The sequence below is a fragment of the Halichoerus grypus genome, chromosome 3, assembly GCF_964656455.1.
Source record: "Halichoerus grypus chromosome 3, mHalGry1.hap1.1, whole genome shotgun sequence".
NCBI lineage: Eukaryota > Metazoa > Chordata > Mammalia > Carnivora > Phocidae > Halichoerus > Halichoerus grypus.
Genome location: NC_135714.1, coordinates 43,119,595 through 43,126,947, shown reverse-complemented (window position 1 = coordinate 43,126,947; position 7,353 = coordinate 43,119,595). Strand labels below are relative to the sequence as shown.

At 38.1% G+C, this 7,353-nt stretch overlaps 1 pseudogene; it reads right to left on the bottom strand.

The window, feature by feature from the left end:
* Nucleotides 1-237: 237 nt before the first annotated feature.
* Nucleotides 238-4,834, bottom strand: LOC118531266 (mitochondrial-processing peptidase subunit beta-like; annotated as a pseudogene).
* Nucleotides 4,835-7,353: the final 2,519 nt, after the last annotated feature.

Genomic DNA, 7,353 nt, shown 5'->3' with positions numbered 1-7,353 from the left:
TTTTAAATTTGAGGATTTCTGTCTTTTGTACATTCATAATAATTCTTTGTCAACATCTCTTTGAATATTGCTTCTACATTTTCTCTCTTTCTTGTACTCTGATTTGATATAAGTTAGATACCTTAATTATAGTCTCCATGTCTTCTTTCTCAAATATACTTGTTCATTTTTATTTTTTCTTTAAGGTTTAATAGCTTAAAACTTGCATATCTCTGGTAGTTTTATAACTAAATGTATTCAAAATATTTCGATTAAGAGCATTTTAATCACAAGCCAGCATATGTTACTACAAATCCAGTTAAAATCTTACTCAGTGAAACCAATGGCAGCAATAGCTGGGCCCTTATCCTAAATATATTTGGTGCACACTTCTTGAACTGTCTCAGCATCTGCAGTGTTGAGTCCAGATTTTCTTCTTTTGCTTGACCCTTGCATTGAGGTCAGCTTCAAGCTCAGGGGATGGGAATTCTTCTAATATAGCATAACATTTACCTACCAATATCATTATAATTTAGACTTGAACCATAGAGTTGCAACAACATGTTTGTTTTTAGAAGACTTTTGGCTTGTGCAACTTTATTTTCAGTGATATGTATCTACAGTCACATCTATTATTTTTGAACAATATATAACGTGTCTGCAACGATGGCTGATTCACAACTCGTATAGATTCCCCACAATCCTATATCTGTGTAGGAAATATGAAAGACTGGAAGCTAGGATAGAGGTTACCATGACAAATGAGCTTGGCTGGCTTGCTAGATAAATTTATTTCTCCTCTGAAATGGCAATCCTGGTTGTCAATCAGTGTGTTTACAACCATGAGAGATTGTATATGGATGCACCTAACCAACAGTTTCAACAGCTCTTGCAAGGTGTGCCAAAGCCACCTTGTCATTTTTCATTCAATTCTTACTTCCTGTGAATTTTCAATGAGGCAAAGTTGGTATTTCTCCTTTGTGTGTGGACAAAAAGTCACAAAAATGAAACCTTGCTAACTCAAGCTATTAATCATAGGAAACTCCTCCAGTTACAGTAGGGACTCTTGTTGGCCCTTTATACTATGTGGTTACATAGTTCACTAAGTCTTTATGATTTTTAGGTTTGATATTTTCCATTGGTCCCCAAACTGTCCATCCAAGTCAGTATTCTGATAAGTTGTGGCATGTAGATAATAAAAAACAACTTCCTGGCATTGACTCTGTTTCTCCCAATGTACTGTTTTTTATTATATCATCAAGAATTTCTAAAGCTGTTGACAAATCTTTAAAGAGTTCTTTGGCAAATATATGGTCTACTTTCTGGAGGTATAGGCATTGCAATGAGCACCTATGTTTCATTTTTAAGTTCCAGGCCTAATTTGGGTCTCTTCTTGGTACCCTTGAAATCCATATGTTCCAGAGAATAAAATGTTCCATTATTCTTCTTATTTTCACTTAAGCTTCCAAGATTAATCAATCAAAGCCCAACTGTGTAATTTGAGAACCCAGAGTCTTCAGAGGCCACTAAGTCCATTTTCAAACATGTTATTCATCCATTGGGAACATCCAGAACAACTTGTGTAGTGGCTTATATATTTCATTGGCACCTCTGATCAGGAGCCTCTCAGAAAAACCCCCGGGCATGGGTAACAGCATGATTCAAATATCTACTGCTACCATCTCCTCCCCATGTCTTAACTTCCATTTAATTTTTTTTCAATTTCTTTTTCTCTCTTCTGCACATTGAATAACTCTTCAGTTCTTCCTTCCAGTTCATTAATTCTCTCTTTCATTGTATCTAATGCTATATCCATCTACTGAGTTTTTAGTTTCATTTATTATGTGTGTGTGTGTTTTTTTTTTTAACCTGGAAGTTCTATTTGGTTCTTTTTTCAAATCTACCTGATCATATTTCATTGTTCTTGTACCTTATACCTCAAATATTCTTTTTGTAAAAATAAGTATATCAAACCTACTTTATATTTCTTAATTTATAATTCCAGTATCAGCCATTTTTGTAACTATAATCCTGTTGTTTGTTATTTCTACTTATTCTCATTCAAACGATTTGTTTCCTCTTGTGTTTTGTATTTTTATATTTCAGTGAGTTTATAATTACCTGAGGAAATATTTGGGGCCTTGGTTTAAGGATGCATATTTACCTAGGAAGGCATTACTAGTCTTGAGTCACTTTAAATTAAATTCTAAGGTTAGATATTTGGGGATCACATACCTAGTGTGAATTCTAAATTCTGGCTTTAAACCCTCATGAGAACCACTTGTGAATAAGAATTTTAGACTCTACTCAGAGTCAAGATTGAGATAAAAAATTTCTTTACTATTTTCTTTCGTGGGCTAGATTTTCTTCTTTTGGTTTACCCTCTCATTAAAGATGTCAACTACTGGGTCCTGGCCTATTTAGGGATTTTTTTCTGTGTTCATCCTATTCAGGTCCCAGGCATTGCATCTTTATCCCTCTTTGATTTCCATTAAAATGAAGACTCTAGGCCACCAGGAATAAGTAAATGGACTGAGGGTCCCATTGCTTCAGGGTGGTTACCTCTGAAAATTTGTGTTTTCTCATATTTTCAGACTCTGAAGATTTCTATTATTTTCCTGACAGCTCATTTAAGCATTTTAACATCCTTTATCCAGCATTTTTAGGTGTCATAAGCCAGGAAGGTTCTTCATAATATTTATCTTTAATTTGTGGGAAGTGGAAGTTTTGGTACTATTTTTAAATACTCTAATTTACAAGGTTTCTATTGTAAAATAAGCTGAATTGAGAATTGATATAGTTCTTCTCCTGCCCCAATAAAAAAAAATCCTCTGAACACTCAAACTCCTGAGCTTTTGGAGCTACATTATCATTTTACCTCATTATCGATGGCTGCTACCGTCCTAGTGCAATCTTGGACAACTTCTGTCAGCAGAAGGCAGACTAAATATAAAGAGAGTGATGAGGAACAGTGTCTGGTTCGTGGATCAGCACCCAGCATGAGTTACTTACTTTGAGCTTCACAACAACCTAATGAAATGGTAACATTGCTTTCATTTTATAAATAAGAAATCTAAGTGTCAATGATGTTAAGTAACTCATCAGAAGGAAACAGAAGGAGCTGGAATGTTCTGAAAGATCATCCAGGCATGTCTTCCTAGAGCAAGCCTTCAAGGATCCTGTAGGTCGATCATTTATTCATTTATCCATCCATCCATCCATCCATTTGTGAATTCATTCAATAAACCTTTCTTGAGAACTTGCCATGTGTGTGACACTGTGCTAGATACTGACAAACAAAAATGGATAAGACAGAGCTTACATTCTCATATGGGAAGACATATAAACAGTTTTAATATATTGCAGTGAGTTAAATGATAGGGGTTATGAGAACATTGGGAAGGGCATCACCACTGAGACCAGTTCATGTATAGCTTTGGGGTGGGAAAAGGGAAGGTGGTTGCTGACTGAAATGGGTAGTGAGATAAAGGATAGAGGTAGGAACATCAATAGCAAGAAAAGATGGAGCACTCTTTTAGGACATGGCTGCTCCTTTTTGTCTAAAAGAAGGGGAAATAATAAGAGCTTAAAACTATTGCCTTTAAAAAGGATTTATTCCTTACAGTTACCAGCACAAAAGCTTTTCAGGTTCAGCCACTTGCTGGATGGAACAGATCAGTGATGGTTTGGTTATCCAGCTTGTGATATTTTCTGGAATTAAAACATCACACAGGGGCACCTGGGTGGCTCAGTCGGTTAAGCGACTGCCTTTGGCTCGGGTCATGATCTCAGGGTCCTGGGATTGAGCCCCGCATTGGGTTCCCTGCTTGGCGGGAGGCCTGCTTCTCCCTCTCCCACTCCCCCTGCTTGTGTTCCCTCTCTCGCTGTGTCTCTCTCTGTCAAATAAATAAATAAAATCTTAAAAAAAAAAAAAAAAGAAACATCACACAGAAGAAAGACTTGTCTGGTACAACTGCTTTTAACTGCATTTTCTTCTTGATTGCTCAAGCCCTTATATCAGAAGCTCTAATCCAATTTTCTCATACCCCATCTCCCTACTGGCCAACAAAGGTTCCATGCTGGGTCTTGCAAAATTAAACTATAAGCTTTTCTTCCACCAAAGGTTCAAATCTGAGCACAGATGTTAGTTAATCCAGTTACCCCGGCACTCTTAAACCCCTAAAAAAGTAGATTTGTCTTGATGCCTTTTTAATGGTCTGGAATTTTCCTCCACTCAGCAATTTTCCTCACTTTCTTGGTTATACCTAATTTGGTTTATCTTTGTCTGAACCAACATGATGGACAGACCTTTTGGCAAGTGGATTGTGTTTCTTTCTAAGGCTTAAAATGTGGGTCATAGACACTGCTAGAGACTAAATATCCACTGGGAATCCTTATCCCACTCTAGCTGTTTGTTTTGAAAACAAAACTGTCATCAATGACCCTGGAAAACAGAACCTGGAGCTTTAAGGATGTTGTAGAAGTTACATGATATTACAGCTAAACTGAGTATGCCCAGTGGTGTTAATTGGGGTCAACTTCCAACATGTTTTTGAGGTCTGTGATTGCTACCACTACAGCCTAAGTTTCTTAAAGGCTGCATATTTATCAGTAGTCCAACCCAACCCCTGGTCTTTTAGATAAGTCATTTACCATCATAGTTGAACATAGAATTTGAGATTGGGGTCTTTCCTAACTCAACTTCTGCTGAATGACTTCTACTCAGTCCTTTATATCTGTAATTGCTGGCAGTACAATTTGGACAGGACAGAAAGACTTGTCTCAAATTCTGACTATAACACTTTTTAAATGTATTACCTTGGGAAAATGACTCAACCTTCATTAGCTTCTTCATGTGCAAAATTGGACAATAATGTTCATTTCAAAGGTTTCTTTGAGGACTAAGTGCAATGTATGTAAAGCATGTAACATAGGGCATGGCTTAGAGTGAGTGCTCAATAAATAAAGTAAGTAGTGTCATTCTGATTTCCTTATTAACAAGGGCATCATGTCTTCAGTTCTACCAAGAATGAGTTGCTGACTGATTGCCAAGAAAAGAGAGACTATAGATTTAGGTTTAAGATTGTATGGAGAGCAATAATGAGAAGTCAAATTGGAGACTGGTAGACTGATTTCCTACACTCACCTCTGCCCAGTCTTTGGCAAATACTTTACATTATTGCAAGAAATATTAAACAAAATGGGAGGATGGTCAGAAGGTGAGGGAGGTTGAAATTGTGCCATTGTTTTGCAGTCCTGGTGCTGTCTGCTGCCATAGCCGGAGTCCCTCACCCCCACTGCGTACAGGTCTCTGCGGCCCGCAGTGCCTCTTTGCTTCCCACTCCAGGATTCTTGAGATCACTTTGTCTCGTGTGCCAGAAGTTGGGTCTTAAACTAAAGGAGCTATCTTGGGTGTGGTGATGCTGGAATGTATGGAGGAGGACAATTCCATACGTACATTCTATACAGGAGGCATACTGAAAAGTGACTGTAAGAAAAGCCCAGCCACATTTGTGTGCTGGATGCTGTGCTAGGAATGTAGGAACAATGGCCATGAGACAACATCTCTGTCCTCAAATTGCTCACCACAGTTCAGTGCATGAGACTGACCAGCACACAGGCAATGCCATTGCAGAGCAATGAGTGCCACATGGGTTTCAACATAGGACTCTAGGAGTCACAGCCCAGATATAGGGACATCAATGCTCAAAGGTAGGGTTGTGAATAAGGAGTCAGCCAGAAGAGCTGACATGTGTGCAAGTAGATGCATGAGCCCCTTTGTGTTTAGTGGGCTATAAGGTGGGGGTAGGAATGTGGGGAAGAGACAGAGAAGGAGCATTTGGAAAATGCTTCTGGTGTGAAGGTACACCTTTTGTGGTGCTTGGAGGTGAGAAGAGCAAGGGATATTTGAGGAACTGTTTGCCCAACTGCTACTGATGCCCCACCTTGCCTCTCTGGTGTCTGGTGAGTGGGCTCTTTTGCCTCTGGAAGATTCCTTGGTGACCTGCCCAGCAGCAAGGTGGAGGATTCCTCTGCTCTGAAGACCCACTGTGAGAGCCAAATCCTTTTCTCACTTCATCTCTTTGGTATTCGTTTCTTATTTTCTCTCTTCCTTCTCCTTTTCTTCCCTAAATGTTTCTACTGCAACTCTGTGCTATGTTGGAGGAGCTTTGCTGCAATGTGGGACTCTCAGGGAACAAACCCACAGGGGTAGGATCTGGGGTGCAGCCCATGAACTTCCTCGCTAGGCACACCTTGTTCATCAGGCGTGGACACTTGCAATCTGAGCTTCCTGCTGTGTTGAGCTCCCACTTTGGCCCTGGCCCCTAATCCCCAGGGCCTCCTTGTCTGTTTTCCTCTAAAAGAGGGTTTTTCTTTCAGCTCCTGTGTTCAGAAAAGAAACCGCAGTGTTTCTTCCTGCATACCAGTTCTGTCTCTCAACTCCTAACTGAAAGTATTTTACAGTCCCCAGAACCTGGCTAGGAAAAGCACCCATAATCCACCATTCACAGAAATATCTCTGCAACAGTCTCAATCTCCCTCCTTCTTCCTCTCTCTCTCTCTGTCCCTTTTTCTCCCCAACCCCACTCCCTTCTGTTTCCTCTCTCACTCTCCATCTCTCTGCCATTCTCTTCTCCCTCCCACCATGTACAAAAAATCTCTGAGCTATCTCTCTTCAACTTTCAAAGCTTTTACAATGATCATTTGCCAGTTTCCCAGTCTCTCAGCCTTTTCTGTGCAATCCCAAATTTATGTCTTTCTAAAAGTGTAACTAATATTTATTGAGATTCTAATATATGCTACATGCTTTATATATATGTGATCTATTTTTTCAGGTGAAAAAATTAAAGGTCAGAGATATAAAGTAATTTGACTAAGATCACCTGCTAGTATATAGCTGAAAATTCAGTTCAAGTCTGACTCAAAAGGAATACAAAATTTCTTTTGTATTTTATAAGTTTTTTCTGATTATGAAACATTTATGTAGAAAAATTCAAATAAAGATGTACCTTCCTATATCCTACATCCTAACTCACCATTAACATTTTATGGTTTGTGTTCTGTGTTTATCTTATGCAGTCTTAAATATATATTTATAAAATTGGCACATATAAATGCATGTATACAATTTTCCAGCTTAATTGAGATATATAATAATATACACACATACAACCTTGTGTAAGTTTAAGGTATACAATGTGATAATTTGATACACATATATATTGCAAAATGATTGCCAAAATAAAGTTAACACATCTATCACCTCACATAATTATCTTCTTTGTACAAAAGTTTTGGTGAAAATATTTAAGTTCTACTTTCTTATTAACTTTTAAGTATACAAAATAGTATTATTAATATACTAGCCACCAT